At 37.3% G+C, this 20,533-nt stretch overlaps 1 non-coding gene across 1 annotated transcript; it reads left to right on the forward strand.

The window, feature by feature from the left end:
* The first annotated feature begins 19,393 nt into the window (after positions 1 to 19,393).
* LOC121211761 (small nucleolar RNA R71) lies at positions 19,394 to 19,499 on the forward strand. Its single transcript, XR_005906979.1, has one exon. It is a non-coding gene; the product is annotated as a small nucleolar RNA R71 (small nucleolar RNA).
* The last annotated feature ends 1,034 nt before the right edge of the window (positions 19,500 to 20,533 follow it).

Genomic DNA, 20,533 nt, shown 5'->3' on the forward strand with positions numbered 1-20,533 from the left:
GAAATGCTAGATAAATTTGAACTCCCTACCAAATTCTTTAGGCAACCCATGTTAGAAATTTCGGTATTGAGATGTCTAGATCTTTCGGCCATTGTAGCTATGGAGGAATAAAGTTTTTGTTTCTTGTTAAATTGCATGAATCTTGTTGTATGAGTGCTTGAACAAACTATGATTAAATGGATGCATAGATTCAAAGTGGGAAGAAATGGGCTATTATATTTGATGCTAATGCTGAATATGAAGATGATGAACTTGAATAAATAATATTCAGCTAGCATGATAAGTTATGAAATATTAAGTAGATGATATAATTGATTGATGAAGTGGCTAATAGGGATTTCTAATGAAATTGTTGCCAAGGCCGAATGTATCATGAAGTAAATAAAAAAAAATTCTAAATGTGCATTATGTGCTTATATGTGTGTTCGGCCAGGGAAGTTCGACATGAAACTTTGATAGGTTTGAGAGATGAATGACCGAATGAGCTAGAGGTTATGTATGGATGAATCTTATGCACATGTGTGTGTGTGGCATTAGTAGCTAATGGCATTCGGCATTGTTTAATTAAAATTAGAAATGAATGCTTGAAAGTTAAATAGGTCACTCTAATGGCCAAATATGCTAAAAGCTAATATATGGACAAATGATACGAACGAATTGGTTTTTGAAATGTATATGGTTGCCATATATATGTGTTTGATTGAGAAGTAAATTTGTTTGATTTAGCTCAAGAGCCTAGAGGATCAAAGTTGGATAAGGGAAAGGAAAAAAGTGATCGAAGAGCCGTCGTAATCGTTCGGCAACTCCGAGGTAAGTTTTAAGTGTTTAAACGTTGAGTAAATTCAATTATAATAGGACATGATGAGTTGATTTAGTAAGATATGATGTGGCCATGATATGTTCTAAGCTCAAATGGTAAGTTCTTAAGTGTTTGAGCTTGGGAATTTAAGGGTAATTTGACATAGTCTGCTTCGGACAGCAGCAGTAATGTGACTTTAGAAAATCACCATAAATTTATGGACTTGAATTAGAGGCTGAATGAGACATGAAATTAAATCTTAATGAGTCTAGTTTCTTATAAAAGAAACCGTGTAAGCAAAGGAATTTCCGATAATGAGATATTTAAAGTTGTGTGAGACGGTGTCAGAATGACTCCGAAATCCCCTGTTCTGTTTTTAGAAAATCATTATAAATTGTACAAAAATGGTTATAAGATAAAATTTATATGCTTAGACTCCTTAATGAGTCTAGTTTCAAATGAAATCAAATACAACACATTTTGAATTCTGTAAAATGAGAAATTTGATTCGTAGTGAAGAGTGGTCAGATTAGTCAAACAGTGAAACAGGGGAAACTTTAAGAAAAATCTGGTATTGATTGGCCAAACCTAAAATTCTGGAAATTTTATGGATGGAATATATACGAGTCTATATTCAGGAAAAATTAACGGAAAGTGATTTGGAGTTTTGTAGCTCCAGTCATAAATAATTTAGTGACTATTGCTCAGGAAAAACAGCTTGTGCTGAATTTGAGATTATGTTGTGAACCTTGATAAACTTGTTTTAGTTGCTCACAAGCTATTGATTAAACCCATACTTGAATTCTAAATCGTGATATTGTAAGTTCTTGAGTAATAGAGCTTATGAAATGATAGTATGGCCTAATGGCCGATGTGATGAATGTGAAAGTGTATATATGTGATAATGCCTAATGGCCGATGTGATGAATGTGAAAGTGTATATATGTGATAAGGCCTAATGGCCGATGTGATGAATGTGAAAGTGTATATATGTGATAATGCCTAATGGCCGATGTGATGAATGTGAAAGTGTATATATGTGATAATGCCTAATGGCCGATGTGATGAATGTGAAAGTGTATATATGTGATAATGCCTAATGGCCGTGATAATGCCTAATGGCCGATGTGATGAATGTGAAAGTGTATATATATGTGATAGGGCCTAATGGTCGATGTGATGAATGTGAAAGTGTATATATATGTGATAGGGCCTAATGGCCGATGGGATGAATGTGATAAGTCTCGAAGGGCATTTGTGTCAGTACTATATCCGGGTTAAAACCCCGCAGGCTTTATGCGAGAATATTATCACTGATTAATGTCCGTAAGCTTCATGCTCGTACTATATCCGAGCTCTAAAGACCCGATGACTACGTGTGGGGATTTCGTCCGGGTAAGACCCGATAACTTCGTGTGGAGATTATGTCCGGGTAAGACTTCGTAATAAGAATTGCTTATAAATATATTCAATGCGAAAGGTTAAACAGGTATGTACTCCAAGTTTATATGTGAGCTTGATTTGCAGTAAATCATAAGGTAGTTATGTGACGCATACGAGAGCAATCTATGAGACTATTCCTATGATTATGTGACATCGGATCAGAGTGAGAGGTTATGTGAAATCATACGATATATCTATGTCACATGAGCTCACTTTTATGTGAAAGTTTATCTGCCTATTGTATATGATGAGATGTGCATATTCGGTAAAGGGATGGTATGCCCGAAGGAAGAGTGAAATAAAAATACGAACAACTATGTTATAATTTGATTGTTATCTGTTGACACTGCTTAAAACTTACTAAGCATTGTAATGCTTACTCCGTTTACTCTGTTTCCTCTGTTTTATAGATCTCATTGCGAAGCTACAGGCTCGGGGATCGTCAGCAACTAGTCACACTATCACTATCCATTGTTTGGTACTGCTATGTTTTGGATTATCTTATGGCATGTATAAAATAGACTAATGGCGGAAGAATATTTTGGTTAATGTATATAGCCATGCGAAAATGGCTTATATATGTTTGAGCATAATGTTATAATCATTTGGTATGGAATGGTTAATCACTATCATAATTTGTGCTATTTATGCTAAAAGGGCTAGTTGAATCATGGAAACTATGAAATAGGTAAAGTCTACCTTAAAGGCAGATGCTGGCAGCAGCAGTGATGTAGATTTGGAAAATAACTAAAAATAGTAGGATTGGAATTAAATAATGAATAAATTATGTAAACGAACCATGATGAATCTATTTTCATAGGAAAGTAACGAAACGATCATATGGACAGTATGTTAAGAGATATTCAGGTTCTCGTGAGACTGGGCCAGAACGGTTTCTGGATTCCCTGTTCCGACTTTGGAAATTCATTATAAATTAACCAGAGATAATTAGGAGTCATGCCATATATGTATAGATTCCTCTCTGAGTCTAGTTTCTATAGAAACAAACGGAATCAGTATTGAAGCTCTGTGCAGGGAGATATGCAAGTCGTAATGCGCAAAGGTCAGTGTAGTCGATCCCTGTAACATGGGAGACTTTGACTAATAAACTGTACTAATTGGCCAAACCAAAAATTCTAGAAAACAATATGTAGATGGAAATATGAGTCTAGTTTCAGGGAAAAATTACGAAATTGATTTTCGAGTTGTGAAACTCAAGATATGATTTTTTAAGGTGACAGTGTCGCAGTTAGCCAACTGCCTGGAAAATTTTAAAATGGACTGCGATAGTAAGCGAATTTACTCTGTGAACCCCTCGTGTCCGACTCCGGCAACGGTCTCGGGTACGGGGTGTTACAATACCTTTTTCAATTATTTCGGATAGAGATCCGAGGTTTACCTCACGGTTTTGGCAAAAGTTGCAAGAGGCATTAGGTACAAAGTTAAATTTTAGCACTGCCTTTCATCCACAAACTGATGGACAATCAGAGAGAGTAATTCAGATTCTTGAAGACATGCTCAGATGTTGCGTATTGGAATTTCAAGATAGTTGGGAAAGGTACTTACCATTGGTAGAATTTGCTTATAATAATAGTTATCAGACGAGTTTGAAGATGGCACCTTATGAAGCATTATATGGTCGTAAATGTCGGACGCCATTGTATTGGACTGAACTCAAGGAAAATCAGATTTATGGAGTTGATTTAATAAAAGAAATCGAAGAAAAGGTGAAAGTGATTCGAGATTGTTTGAAAGCTGCTTCAGATAGACAGAAATCTTATGCGAATATGAAACGAAAGGAAATGGAGTTTCAAGTTGGTGATAAGGTATTTTTGAAAGTGTCTCCATGGAAGAAAGTCCTTAGATTTGGACGAAAGGGCAAGTTAAGTCCGCGTTTTATTGGACCGTATGAAATAATTGAAAAAGTTGGACCGGTAGCATATCGGCTAGCGTTACCACCCGAATTAGAGAAGATTCATGATGTGTTTCACGTATCTATGTTACGTCAGTATCGCTCGGATCCTTCACATATAATTTCATTGACAGAAATTGAACTGCGACCGGATATGACTTTTGAAGAAGAACCGATTAAGATTTTAGCTCGAGAAGTCAAACAACTAAGAAATAAAAGTGTTGCACTTGTAAAAGTGTTGTGGAAAAAGCATGGGGTAGAAGAGACTACATGGGAACCTGAAGAAACTATGAGAAACCAATACCCACACCTGTTTACCGGTAAGATTTTCGAGGACGAAAATCCTTAAAAGGGAGGGGAGAGTTGTAATATCCTGAATTAGGGCTTAATCGGAATAGTGGTTTCGTGACCACAAATCTGAGATAGAAATAATTATTTTATAATTATTTTGATGATTATGATATGATTGCATGATTGTGAAAATTTCGTGATGAAATTCTATGCCTAAAGTGCTTAAATTGAAAGTAGGGACTAAATCGAATAAGTTGCAAAACTTGCATTCTAGAAGTTTTTAGTATGAAATTGTTTTGGAATATTAATGAGGAGGTCTTAAATAGAGTTCGACCAGTTTTAAGTTCATGGACAAAATTAGGACATGGAAGGAATTTTTGGAAAGTTTAGTAGTAAGGGTATTTTGGTCATTTAGTTATTAAAATGAATTAAAAACAAAATTAAAAGCCAATTTTTGTCCATCTTCTTCATTAGGCCGAAATTTCAAGGGTTCTCCATAGCTAGGGTTTGTTTCAAGCTTCCAAGCTCCATAGTAAGTGATTCCAAGCCCCGTTTTTAATGTTCTTTACGTTTTTGGAATCCCGGTAGCACGATTAAGCTTATGTTAGCAATAATTCAACCTAGGGTTTATATTTGGGAAAATACCCATAGGTGAAATTTGTGTATTTTGATGTTTTATGATAGAATATGAGGTTTTAAATTATGTTAGACAACTTGTGCTACTCGGTTTTGAGTGAAAACGAGTAAAAGGGCTTAATCGGCAAAAATACCTAATAGTCACAAGTATATGTTAGAGAGAGAATTTGATGTTGCCATAGAAGGGAAAAGTGATCAGCATGTTATAGAACATAAGAATAAGGAATAAAGTTTAATTCCCGAGCCTAGGGGCAAAAGTGTAATTATGCAAAAGTTTAGGGGCAAAAGTGTAATTTTTCTAAAGTTTGTATTAAATGCTGTTTTGATGAATGTATGTATTAAATAAGATTAATTTGGCATTATAGATCAAGAGAAACGAGATTCAAGTCGCGATCGAGGAAAAGAAAAGATTGTGGACTAAATTGCAAAATCTTTATATTTTGGTACCAAGGTAAGTTCATGTGCAAAAAATGTAGCATAATTGTTATTTTTAAGTTATTGATGTTAATTATATGATATGCTGATTTTTAATCGTGAAATATTATGCTTTGTGGTTAATGTTGAGTAATATGCAAATTATGTTTACTACTTGATAAATATGAATTGCTACCAAGTATCGGTTCCGATATTCCATGGAAGACGACAAATATGAGATCGAGGGAAAAAGCCCGTTTGAACCTTAGGAATAGATTAGGATACAAGTGACATGTCACTAGGATGGTTGAGCATCCGAACTCGTTGAGTTGAGTCCGAGTTCACCTATGGATGCGAATGTCCGAACTCGTTGAGTTGAGTCCGAGTTCGTGAGATGTAACTAGGCATCCGAACTCGTTGAGTTGAGTCCGAGTTCACTTATGGATACCATGCCCGAGCTCGTTGAGTTGAGTCCGAGTTCACTTAGGGGCAGGTTACATGATTTCTTGATTACATATGAGGCACTTATGTGCAAATTATCCGTGTATCCGAGTTGTATTCCGATGTGTTCAACGGGTGAAATTTCTAGTAAAATGGAAGAACACTTAAGATGCAAGTGACGTTTTGGTAAGTGTTGTGAAATGGACACTTTGGACAGGTATGTTCTTAACCTTCGGGTTGAAAATAGATACAACAACGATAAGGTGGTAAGATGATGAATGATGTTTAGAAATGTGATATATGTTTTGGTGATACCATGCTAAAGTTGTTTGGTATATTTGTATTGTTATGTTACTTGTTATTTACATATGAACTTACTAAGCATTTATGCTTACTCCTTCCTTTTCATTCACTGTAGTTTTGAACAAGTCGGCTCAGGAATCGGGACAGGTCGAAAGTTCGATCACACTATCCAAAGGACTTTTATCTTGGTAAATGGCTTGTACAACTACTTAAGTATGGCATGTATAGCAATATACCTATTTTCTGTAAATAATTTTATGATATGGCCATGTTTGGTTGAGAAAATGTTTGATATTGATAAGTCATGGTGATGGCTAATTTAGATCATGTTTGATATTATGGAAGTTTAATAGGTTATCTAGTTCATAAAAATTCATGGAAAGATGAAACTTGCCTTAAAACAGAATATTGCTGCAGCAATGATATGAATTTGAAAAATCACTAAAAATAGTATAAATGGAACTAAATAATGAGTAAGTTATGAAATTTAAGCTTAATGAGTCTATTTTCATGTGGATTGAACAAAATAGGCATATAAATTATATTTTATGAGATATTTAAACTTTTGTGAAATAGGGCCAGAGTGATTTCTGGATCCCCTGTTCTGACTTTAAAAATTCATAATACATTTTAAAAAAATAATTATAAGTTTTTCTTTATATGTACAGATTCCTTATTGAGTCTAGTTTTAAGAAAAACAAACCTTGTAGTCATTGAAATTCTGTATAGAGAGATATCTGATTCGTAATACACATATGTCAGAGCAGTCGAACCCTGAAACAGGGGAGACTTTAACTAATAAACTGTACTAATTGGCCCAACCAAAAATTCTAGAAAAAATTTCGTAAATAGATATATGAATCTAGATTTAGGGAAAATTTACAGATCTTGATTTCGAGTTTCATAACTCGAGATATGATTTTTCTTGTAACTGTGACGCGAGTAGCTAGAAAGCTGTGAATGTAGAAACAAATGATTTGAAGTTCTTAAATTGATAAATTATGTTCGGTAACCCCTCAAGCTCGACTCCGGTGATGGTCTCGGGCGTGGGGGCGTTACATTACCGCAGTTTCCTTGGAAGTGATATAGAATTGCTCCCAATGATGGTACCTAACTAAAGTCCAAATTTCATTACAGAACACCATTAGGGGTTCGAAGCCTTGCTCTTGGATGAAAGGTCTACCCTGTAACTCGAGAAAATATTTTTCAACGCTTGGATTCTCAAATTTTACAGGGTCCGAAACTACCAGAGTTTTTTGGACCGTAGTTTTCTTACTCTTCCTAGGAGGCATTATTTACTATTTTATTTTTTAAAATAAACAAAAAACAATTTAACAATAATCAGTGGAAGAGTAAAATGAGAAAAGAGATACTTATACCTCGACCCCCTTGCTTCTTTTTCGAATGTTGGATGGTTTTACACCCAAATTTAGCCTTTGAAATCAATTAAAGAAATTGGTGTAGTTAGGGTTTGGATTAAAAAGAGGGTGGAGGAGAATGGGGAGTTTCTACTAATTAAGAGAGGTTTAGAGGGTGATTGGAAGTGTTTTTAGATTAAAATTATAGGTTTATAAAGTTAAAAACTGGGTGATATAAAGTTTATGCCATTGGGTTACGTGGACTAGTCGGGTTGACCCTGCAAAAAATTACAACAATGTCATGACATAGAGGTTCTATGTCGCGACATCCTTACCAGTTTGCCTATGTCGAGACATTGGGTTCGATGTCACGACACACCATATAGTTTAAAATATTTAGGAAACTATCTGTTGTGTCACGACACAGAAGAGTGGTGTCGCGACATCGAGATGATTTTCTTGGGTTCTTACTATTGGCCGTAGTGTTGCGACACAAGGTTTCCGTGTTGTGGTACCGACTTTTATTTTTCCCAACTTTTTGATCTTCAAGGTGCTACCAGGTGTGTGTTAGCCCTATTTTTGATCTTTTTGCAAAATTTTAATTACTTGGTAAGTGAAGATATACAATTTTGTATAGTTAGTTAATGTTATATAAAAATGTCAGGTCTTGCTGCTGAACTCGTCCATCAGCTCGGTTAAAATGCACTTGAGAAAAGTCTACAATTTGTTTCTGATTGTATTGGTGTAACACCCATTGTGCCATTCTATTCTTATTCGTTTGTCCCTATCTCAGAACTTTCTTTTTTGGCTTGTACTAATCACTAACAATTCTTTCCATAGATTGTAATCATTAATTACTTGTAGAATTAAGGAACAACACAACCATCCTAACTTCTGTTTATAATCCTTTTTTTGCAAATGGTTTGGAGGTTACTATTCATAATTGTTATACGTGAAGTGCTTAAATAGTTCTAACAAAACTAGTATCACAAAGATTGATACGGCAACAACCCGAGACCCTCCTAGAGTTGGCGTGGGACATTGGGAAATGCCATTAAGGTTTATCGAGAGTTCATGGAAAAGCAAGCCAAGCAACCCTCACAATCTGATTCGAGCTAATCTAGCTCATACCTAGCTCATTGAGTTCAATTTCCAACTCATTTTTAACTTAATGTTATTTCGTTGCTGGAATAAGCATTTAATTTAGTTTTAGTTAAATTAGTTTATTCAACTCAAATAATTAAAGTTGCATTTTTTAATGTGTCATAATCTGGACATTTTAATTAAAGTTTAATGTGTCTTAGTTTAATAAATATTTAATAGTTGTTTAATAGTTATTTAATGTGTCTAAGTTTTAGACAACTTAAATTCATGTTTCAATTAATTGTCCAGCTGAATTTAATTTGTCTTGGCCTAATTAACTAGTTGAATTTATTTGTTTTAGGTACATGCATAGACAGCATAAAGATCGTGTACTGATGGTTGCCCTCCCCCAAGTAGTTGTTCGGTCATTGCAAAAGCCAAAAGTAAGCTAATACTTCTTTTCCCAAGTTGTTGATTTCTCTTCCCCAAGCTGTCTAGCTATTTGCTTAAGTGTTTTCACATTGTTGGAGGTTCCTTTCACATTCATGATTGTTTGGTTTTGAGCTTTCACACTCAAGGGTTGCTCAAATTTGTTTGTTCACACTCCAAGGCTGTTGAAGTGCCCCAAGCTGCCATTTAAAGTCCAAGACCCTCCAAATATTCAAGACAGCTCCTTAAAAGCCTTTCACACCTCTTGGCCAAACCTAGCCTAATCCATCCAGCTCCTACTTATTTTTTTTTTAATTTAAGCTGATTGGAAACATCAAGGGACTTGTCCATTGGCGTCACCAACATTAGAGAATGTTCAAGGATGTTTCTAGCTTTATTAAGCTGAACACATGCTGCCCATTCGGCTTTCTCATTATCTATTCGGCTAGCCTTGTAATTGAGTTATAAATATGAAGCTCTTTAGTTGTATTTCAGACTTTTTGCTACTTGAATGAATTTTTATAATTTTGTGAGTTTTATTCAACTCTCAAATTTCGTCCAAGATTCAGCTTGACTTATCTAGTTAGCTAGTGGCATCAAACCTATTTTCTTGAAGAACTTATCACTCAATCGAGTGTGGCGTTCAACCATTTGATACCTTTGGTTCCTAACTCTTCATAGTTAGCGGGTCAAGGTCATTTCCAGCACCTTAAGTGACCTATAAGTCTTAGGTCAATGCTTTTACATAGTATTGGTTCATTCTTGTCCTTAAGTTTCCTATCCTTCCTTTTGCCTTACTTATTTTATTTTCTAACTGAACCATTATCCAATTGACTCGTAAACCCTTTGAACCAACTTGCAACCATTGTTGAGCTACAACTTAGCCGAATATCCTACTACTTCAAGTAAGAATGATACTTCTCAGATTTAACGATTGGGCACAACTATGACTTGAATCCCTTTACCGAAGCGGGATCGCATCATTTGACATCAGAGCTAGCTAAAATCGAGGAATACGGACGTTAAAACTATCCCAGAGTAAGTTTTTGAAAAAAAATATATTCGAGTAAAAAAAAGAAGAATATAAATATAGTGTATTTGTGTACAAAATTCGGAATATATAAAAAAAAGTTTGAAATTATAAAAAAAAAAGAAAGAAAAAGGCTAGTTGTTGAAAGTGATCATTTATTTTTTTTTCTGATATACAAATCCTTTCCTCAACCCATCTTCGCCACACTTCAATACATATATATATATTTTCTTTCAGCCTACCAAACACCCAAAACGTCAACTACCCTTGTAACCTTTTGAAGCTGACACCTAGACTAGTAGTTAAGTCTAAATGAGTCTTCTACGAACGTCGAGCGGTGAATCAAGTGGTAAAAGGCACAAGAGTGGTGCGCCTAAAAGAGTGTTAAAAAAGCCAAAGTGAGAGTGTAAACACAAGTGGAGTGCCATCTAGTTTTCTTTGTGAGTGGATCGTGAGGTTTTGTAGTGAGATTAAAACATTATGTCTCACAGCCCGAAATGCAATATGGTGGAAAGAGGTGGCTATCAACCTGTTAGAAATGTTGCACCCGGAGGAGGTGGAGTGCCTAATTTGGTTCAACAAGCATTCATGCGTGTGTTCCAACGGATGCTACAAAATAGGTTAGAGTCCTTTAACGAACGCTTGGAACGTGTCGAGGAAAGAAACCAATGAGAAAGAACACCCCAAGGTCCAAGAAGGGAGCGAGGGCATGCAAGACTCAATGAAAATGATCTATATGACCCAAGTGATGTGGAGAGCGACCAAGCATCAAATCAAAGTGAAAGAAAATGAGGTCCAAGAAATCGAGGCCCTAGAGAATGAGGATGAGTTGATGACGATTTAAAGAATATCAAGCTATCTATTTCATCTTTTCAAGGTAAATCTGATCCGGAGGTGTACCTTGAATAGGAGAAGAAGATCGAATTAGTTTTCGAGTGTCACAATTACTCGAAAACTAAGAAAGTGAAGTTGGCGGCAATCGAGTTTTCCAACTATGCTATGATCTAGTGGGATCAACTCACTACAAGTCTTAGAAGGAATGATGAACGACCAATATCCACTTGGATCGAAATGAAGGCGGTGATGCGTAGGCGCTTCATTCCATCATATTATCACTGAAAGCTCTACCAAAAGCTCCAAAACCTTACTCAAGGCACTAGGAGCGTGGAAGATTATTTTAAAGAAATGGAGATCACTATGATTTGTGCGGATGTTCAAGAGGATCGTGAGGTGACCATGGCATGTTTCCTAGCCGGACTCAACCGTGATATTACAAACATGGTGGAACTCCAACATTACTTCGAAGTAGTTGACATGGTGCACATGGCTATTAAGGTGGAGAAGCAATTCAAATGTAAAGGATCTGTTTGAGGCTATTCCAACCCCAACGCAATCCCAAAATGGGGACAAGGCACTAGCAAGGAAGACTTACTAAGTCATGTGAAAGAATAAATGGTGCCCGCAAAGACCAATAAGCCCAGTGGCGAATCTAGCAAAAACAAGATCGAGGTTGTTCCTAATTGATCGCGAGACATCAAGTGCTTTAAGTGCCAAGGGAAGGGACACATTGCTAGTCAATGTCCCAATCAACGAGTTATGGTGGTTCGAGCAAATGGTGAAATTGAATCCAAAAAGGATAATGATGAAGAGTTCAAAGTACCCACCGAAGAAGAAGAAAATTTAGAATACACTGTGGAGGGAGAAATCCTTGTCATTAAACGAAATTTGAGCCTACAAAATGCTAAAAAAGGGCAGCAAAGGGAGAACCTATTCCACACGCGTTGCCATGTCCAAGGCAAGGTGTGTAGTTTGATAATTGATAGAGGAAGCTGCACTAATGTTGCTAGCAGCATGCTGGTAGAGAAACTGGGCCTAGCAACAACCAAGTACCCTAATCCCTACAAGTTGCAATGGGTCAATGAGGGTGGATAACTCAAGGTTACCAAGCAAGCCCGTTGATCTCGTGATTTGTAACAAGTAATAAATATTTATAATGAAGATCAAACCTAGACTAACTATTATCACGATGAAAAGGCAAGCGCACCTATCGAACAATAGTATGGTAATGGCAAGACCAGGATATCGTACCCAAGGGAACCAAAAGTACTAGTAATAACTATCTTTTTATTATATAGCCGAAGAATAAAAGGGGGTTTTATTTATTTTAATTAACTAATTATCTAAACTAAGAGCGCACAGAGAAAAGAATTGGGGAATTACTTTTGGGAAAATCGATTGACTTAAGACAATACCTAAGGAAAAATCCACCTAGACTTTACTTGTTATTCTGGCTCCGAACCGGAAATTTATTTATTCAACTTGTTCCGTAGAGATCCCTAAGTTATGTTATTATCCCTATTCAAGACTAATAACGTCTAATTTCTATATTGAATAACCGATACTTTTCTCTAATTAACACTCTAAGGTTGCATTAACTCGATCTATGGATCCCCTTATTAGGTTTCACCCTAATCTGGAAAAATCTTGTCACCTATTTCTAGGTGTGCAATCAACTCCACTTAATTATGAAAAAAGTACTCTTAGACAGGGTCTATTCCTCCTCCGAATAAGAGCATCTCTTGAATCGGTATCCTGGGATATCAAAACAAGAATTAAGAACACATAATTAAGAACAAGTTAAATATTTATCATACGATTCAGAAAATAATAACAAGATTCGGCTTTTGGGATGGATCGTCTGGCTTTCTTCAAGTAATTCCTGGCGTGCAGTTCTGTACTCCAGAAAAGTTTTAGAGAGAGCGGCCCTTTCTAAGTCATACTTAGAGTGTTTATATAGGCTTTGGATTGGCTTTCTTCCTCCCTAAGTATCCTTTTCCATGTAAAATACAACTATTTGAAAAAAGGGACACGCCCGTGTGCCACAGTCGTGTGACGTGATTCCAGGCCGTGTTCGATCCGTTAAATTGTACACGGACGTGTGGGTCAATGGCCAGGCCGTGTGAATCGTTAATGGTCGACACCCTCGAAAGACACGGGCGTGTGAGCTGCCCGTGTGGTAAGGCTTAGGCCGTGTCATCTTCTCGATTTAGTCTACTTTGTCCCTTTTAGCTTGTTTTTGGCTCCTTTTGACTCTTGATGCTCTCTTGAGTACAAAACATGAAATAACCGGATTAAGAGCACCAAAATCCATAAATCTAGTAATAAACATCCATAAATATGCTAGGTATTTGGGGTAAAAATATGTATAATTTGGCGTTTATCAAATACCCCCACACTTAAGCATTTACTTGTCCTCAAGCAAAACTTTCATTTACTGCTAGAATTCATTCCTTTCAATCACATAATCATTACTGATAATGTTACAAGTTATTCCACAAAAAATAATACAGTGAGAATTCAACTATAGGGGCATTAAAAGCTTTAAACAATCTAAATCGAATATTTTGATAATAAAATTATAGGTAATCTCCTTCCTCTAAGTAATTAACTTTAGTCCTAAATATACAAGAGATGACATCCTCACTAAAGATTCACTCAAATCACTTAAAGTGTTTAAGGTTCAAGATTAAGCACTCGATTGTCTAACATGAGAAGTTATTACCATAGGCTTGCATGAAAATCAAATCTCACCACTTGTAAATGATATGATACACAAATCAAAAGGTCTTTGCATGGTTGTAACGAGGTTTAGGTTATGGGTATGGATACAAGCTGAAGAGACAAAGGTTAGAATCGAGATAATTTCAATATATTACCCCACTATCAAAAACTTAATTACTGAATCACAAACAAATATCTAGAACTATATTACATGAGCTCTCTTTTTTTTTCTTTTTTTTAAGAACAAGTTAAGTCAATACAATATAGAAACCATACTTCCTAATTCAATAACAAAAAATGGTGAACATAGTGAGGTAACAATATTAAAAATAATCTCGATAAAAAAGGGTAAATTAAGTAAGAGGATTTCAACAATAATGGGTTAATGGGTTAATGATGAGGGTTAATTAATAAAAAGGGTTACTAGGCTCAAGAGGGTTTACTAAGGGTTTAGTTATGTGGGAAGGCTTTTTATGGAGTAAGTGGGTTAAATCCTAAGTGCCTTTATCATCTCAGTATATCAAATCATACGTGTGATCTCGACATGTATAATCGAAGCAAGTTCTAGAATAACAGTTTAATGTTGACACACTCAAACCACAAAAGAAATGAGCAAGAAAGAAAGTTATATGCTCAAAAGGCTAAAAAATCTCACCAAAAATTTGGATTTGTGATGTTATTCCTGTATACTTAAGATTTCAAGATAATACCTCAATTTAAGAAAATAGTCTAAAAATTTTAGTTCTCAAAATATCAACTTATCATGCTCGATTCTCTAATGTCCTATAATCAAATAATCATGCATAATTCCCATGGTCTAATTCATGACATATCAACAATAATTATAGATCAATCAGAATTCATTTGATCAATATTATGAGAAAATCACTTAAGCACAAGATCAAATTCAGGGATTTGAGAATAATGCAGAAAGTTAGGCATCATGTTCCACACTTAAGATGTACATTGCCCTCAATGTACAAAGATAGATTATTCAAAATAAAGAAAATCATAAGAGGGAAGGAGGTGAAACTCCCTGTTATACGGATGTGGAGCTTGATTCTGAGGCTGGAGTGTTTGGGGAAAGTGGTAGCTGCCACTATTCTTGGCTAGATGAAGAAATTGGCTCGTTGAACATAGCACTCGTGAGGTATTGTTTCCTATTTGTTTCCTCATTCCGTAAAATATTCCTAGTAGCTTTGCTGGGAAGTCTGAGCTTATTAAGAGTTGGTATGGAAGAGACTGTAGTGGGATTACTTGTTAGAGATACCAGAAAAATGAAGAAAGTAAAATTTACTAATATAGATGTCTTTCAAAAGAAAATAATAAAATTGAAATGAAAATAAAATAAAAATAAAAATAAAAATAAAAAATAAAAAGATAAGAGGATTTAATGATCCTCGTCTGTGGGGCCCTCAAGTGGTGGCGCTGGAGTGGCGATGTGAAAGTGCTGGCATAGCTACTGCATCATGGCTTGCATATCGTCCATCAGTCTATCATGTCGCCGATCTCGCTCATGAATCATCTCGAACTGTGTAGTGCAATACTGCTCGAAGCGAGCGAGTCGGTTAGAAAGGTGTGCTAATGAAGTAGCCGCATGAACTGGTTGCTCCCTAAGTGGCGTGGTAGAAGGCTCCTCATGCTGTGGGGGGACATCATCAGGAATGTCCTCTAGATCCTCCTCGTCAATGAAATGAGTGAGACGGTACTAAGGAGGATCGGTCCTACGGGACGCTCAATCATCCTCATGTGTCACATAGTCGTGATGCCCTGTGGGGACATCTGACCTATTAGTGTAAGTGCTGATGACTAGGCCACAGTGTTGAGGAGGCCGAAGTGTCTGGCAAGGCGCGTCACGTAGGGGCCGATAGAGATTACTCCCTTCCGATGCCGCTCGGTCTGATGGTGAATGGCGAAAGCGATGAAGTATACCAAGTCAGTCACATGTGCATTCGCCATGCACCATAAATAGTAGGCATCGTGGGTGTTGACAACACCGGTGCTCTCTCTCTTTCTGGTCAAGGTGTGTGCCAATATGACATGGAGATAGCGTAGGGAAGGGGCGAGAGCTGAGGCCTTCGAGCGGCTGGGGTCGTAGGTGGAAGAGAGTGGTGCCAAAGCTTTCCAGCACAAGGAGGGAGAAATGTGGATATTGCGTGGTAGTGCATTCATGTCCTCCTCATCCATAAACTCATTGGTGTAAAGTCCCAGAGCGACTCCAAACTCTGGGACACTCATCATGCGAACTAGACCGTCTAATCGAATGTGAATGGTGCCGGGGTCGTCATTGTTCGTCATCACCACCTGTAAATGAAAAGTAGAGCATAATTCTAAAGTTAGCTCTAAATAAGTGGGTTCAGTGATATCGAAGAACCGTTCCCATAGGTCTGTGGTCAGGAGGGCGCGGATGGTATCAGCTAGTTGGACTTGCTCTACGGCAGCCCAGTCGATGCAGCGACCTATAGTGAGGGGTCGCACGCGTAGTATCTGAAATAGCTCCTCCTGTGAAGCTTGTGGAAACTCAAGGAATGGGTGCCAAACTTCGGCTGTAACACGTACCGAGGAAGAACCCAGTCCCCTACGTCTCTTTGAGGATGGGACCACGGCCTTCTTGCCTCTCGATGATGACATAATGTACCTAAAAATGTATGAGCATTGATATAGTAGGTCCAAGATGTGTTAACATTTAACTATATCAAACGAGAGGTGAAAATTTTATATGATTATTTAGAAACATTTACTGGAATCAAAGATGTATCATTAGTTAAGCAAGAATCCTAAAACTAGCATATGCTATTTAGTAGTTTAAACAATTCAAATATAGAAAATACTAAACCAAATTCCTAAAGCATTCAGGTCGAGAAAGGGAACCAAAAGCTGCTGTAGAGTGGCGCACGGGCATGTTGGTGGCGAGCACGGGCGTGTGGCTTGGGTGTACAGCCATGTGGAGGAAAAATAGAGTGGAAAGAGAGGGGAAAGTGAGGATTAATTCAGGGGGAGTGGATTTTAGGGAGGTTTGAGGGTTGGAGAAGTGAGAATTTGGGTAATGGTGGCTGGAATAAGGATTAAGGAGTGGGGAATGGGAGATTTCGGCTAGGGTTTTGAAAGGAAAAAGAAAATGAACAGTGATTAGTGCCCTTGTACTCTTAAAGTGAGCCTCTGTTTTTTGAATTTTGCAATTTAGGTCGTGCCCGGCTACTATCCTACCCCGTGTGTCTAGGGCGCGTGTGGCACATGGCCATATGGCACGGTCGTGCCTAGCCTTATGTGCTTCTCCCACGCCCGTGTGTTAGGGTACCACGCCCGTGTATTGCTGTCCACAACTTATCGGCACGAGCTTGTCTCACGCCCTTGTCGTAAAAACAGAATCAAGCCTTACCCCTAACACGCTTGTATTTTTCCATTCCCACGCCCATGTTCTCCTATCAAGTTTACCCACGGCCATGTCGCACGGGCGTGGGGATTTATCGTATCCCGTGTTTTGTGGAAATCATGTCCTACTTCTACACGGCCGTATCGTATGGCCGTGTTTCTTCCCTGCTTGGCCACGGTCTTAGGCACGCCCGTGTGCTTGGCCGTGTGTGCTGAAAAACTTTGCAATTCAAAGATAAATCTAATTATTTAAAGTGTTAGAAATAAAAAATAAAAAAATAAAGAAATCAAAATATGTTAGTGCTCGGGTTGCCTCTCGAGAAGCGCTTATTTATAGTCTAAGCTCGACTTACCTCTCTAGTGAATGGTCAGGGTGGTTCGAGGAGTTTATACTCCTCATTCCTCTCATCAAAATAGTTTTAATCGGGTGTTGTTTACCTTAAAAGTGCCGAACTTGGGGTGACTCACCTCCACCGTACCTAATGGAAAAATACTGAGTACCGTAAGAGGGATTTCCTCATTCAGTTTGGTAGTGACAATGTGAGGATCTGCAGCATCTAGTAAGACTTTATCGCCAACCTTAAGTTGATTAGGAGAGGTGCTTGTTTTGGCGTAGCATTAATTTATCATGTGTTCTCAATTTGTGTTCTCGCCATTCGTCTAGCTCCTCTATCCGTAGCCTTCGCTCTTCATGAATGTGTCCTCTATCATTTCTGGAACATGGCTGGTGAACTTCTTTGAAGCTTAATTTCTGTAAAGTCATATTGTCAGTTTTAGTAGATTGGTGTGGATTATTACCTTCAATGTTCGATGTGATGCTAGAATTACGAGCTTGAAGGGTGATCGTTTCGTCTCCCACACGAAGTGTAAGCTCACCTGTGCCAACATCAATAATTGTTTTAGCAGTTGCTAAAAAAGGCCTCCCTAAAATCAAAGCGGTGTTATTATCCTCTTCTATGTCTAGAACAACGAAATCAATGGGAAATAAGAACTTATCTACTTTCACGAGTACATCTTCAATAATACCCCTAGGGAATCTTATAGTTTTATCTGCCAATTGAATGCTTATCCTAGTTTGTTTAGGTTTCCCAAGATCTAGTTGCTTAAACATTTTGTAAGGCATGACGTTAATACTAGCCCCTAAATCATCTAATGCATGACGAATATCTAAACTACCAATTAAGCAAGGAATTGTTAAACTCCCTGGATCTTTCAATTTGTAGGGGTAGCTTATTTTGTAGAATAGCTGAGTAGACTGCATTTTGCTCCACATGTGATGCTTTGTCCAACTTCCGCATATTTACTAAAAGCTCTTTTAAAAATTTCATTGCATTTGGCATCTGTGACAAAGCTTCAATAAACAGTAAGTTAATATGTAATTTTTTCAAAAGTTTAAGGAATTTACCGAATTGTTCGTCTGAGCGGTCTTTCTTTGTCGCGTTAGGGTATGGCACACGAGGTTTATATTCGACAGTCACTAGTTTGTTTGTATTTTGATCTACCTCAGCTCTCCCTTTGCATACCACTGTTTCTTGCCTCGATTCTGGTTCAGGCTCAACGACTCCTTCGTCATTTTGGATATTAATTGCGTTGAGCTATTCCCTTGGGTTGGGTTCAGTGTTACTTGTCAAGCTACCTTGTGGTCGTTCGGAGATTAGTTTGGAAAGCTGGCCTATCTGAGTCTCGAGTCCTTGGATCGATGCTTGTTGATTTTTAAGTGCTGTCTCGGTATTTTGGAAATGGGTTTCTGACACTGATATGAATTTTGGGAGCATCTCCTCAAGGTTTGGTTTCTTCTCTTGTTGATAAGGTGGCTGTTGAAAACCCTGAGGATTTTGTGGCTTTTGATTCCCTTGACCACCTCAGGAGAAATTTAGGTGGTTCCTCCAACCTGCATTAAAAGTATTACTGTATGGGTTATTTTGAGATCTAAAGTTATTGTTACACATATAGTTGACTTGTTCCTCTTCGGTTGTGGGATTGAAGGGTTGATATTCTGTATGCACACCTCCTCCACTTGTATCACACCTCATTACTGGATGTACCTGCGTAGAACCAAGTAAACCATCAATTTTTTATTGAGAAGTTCTACCTGATTTGACAGCATAGTAACTGAGTCGACGTTATAAACGCCGGCTGTTTTTGTTGGCTTTGTCCTCATAACTTGCCACTGATAGTTATTCAGTGACATCTCCTCTATAAACTCATAGGCATCTTCCGGTGTTTTATTGTTGATGGTTCTGCCAGCAGTCGCGTCAACCATTTGCCAAGTCGAGGGATTCAGACCATTGTGGAATGTTTGTACTTGAAGCCAAAGCGGTAACCCATGGTGAGGGCACCTTCTCAGTAAGTCCTTGTATCTCTCCCATGCATCGTAAAGTGTTTCTAAATCCATCTACATAAAATAAGAGATATCATTATGTAACTTAGCCGTTTTAGCCAGCGGAAAGTATTTTAGTAAAAAATTTTCAGTCATTTGTTCCCAAGTAGTAATTGACCCTCCTGGTAACGAGTTCAACCACTGTTTAGCTTTATTCCTTAATGAAAAAGGAAATAACTGAAGACGAATGGCATCATCAAACATGCCATTGATTTTAAATGTGTCGTAAAATTCCAGAAAGTTTGTTAAGTGAGCGTTGGGATCTTCATCCTGCAAACCATCAAACTGAACAAACTGTTGTATCATTTGAATTGTGTTAGGTTTCAGTTCAAAAGTATTTGTAGCTACAGCTAGTCTAACTATGCTAGACTCAGTTCCTGTTAAAGAAGGTTTAGCATAATCATACATAGTACGTGGAGTAGGATTTTGATTAGCCCCAATTGCAGGAAGTAGCTGATTGCCTTGGTTTTCAACCATCTCTTTGGTTGGGGGTTGAGTATTGTCTTCTTACTCGTTCTTCGTGTATCTTAAGATGAGCCTTATTTCTCTTTTGTTTCTACAAACTGTACGATCGATTTCTTCGTCAAAAAGTAATGGTCCTGACAGGTTTCTTCTAGTCATAAACTATAAAAACCTACCAAGAGAAAGAAAAAGTAAATTAATAAATAATAAAATTAATAAAATTAAATTAAATTGCAAGAAAAATAAATGGCTAAAGTAATAAAAATTGAGCATTCCTAATATTTTAGTTCCCCAGCAACGGTGCAAAAAACTTGATCGCGTGATTCGTAACAAGTAATAAATATTTATAATGAAGATTAAACCTAGACTAACTATTATCACGATGAAAAGGCAAGTGCACCTATCGAACAATAGTATAGTAATGGCAAGACCGGGATATCGTACCCAAGGGAACCAAAAGTACTTTTAATAACTATCTTTTTATTATCTAGCCTAAGAATAAAAGGGGGTTTTATTTATTTTAATTAACTAATTATTTAAACTAAGAACGCACAAGGAAAAGAATTGGGGAATTGCTTTTGGAAAAATCAATTGACTTGAGACAATACCTAAGGAAAAA

This window comes from Gossypium hirsutum, chromosome A12 (assembly GCF_007990345.1).
Source record: "Gossypium hirsutum isolate 1008001.06 chromosome A12, Gossypium_hirsutum_v2.1, whole genome shotgun sequence".
Taxonomy (NCBI): Eukaryota; Viridiplantae; Streptophyta; class Magnoliopsida; order Malvales; family Malvaceae; genus Gossypium; species Gossypium hirsutum.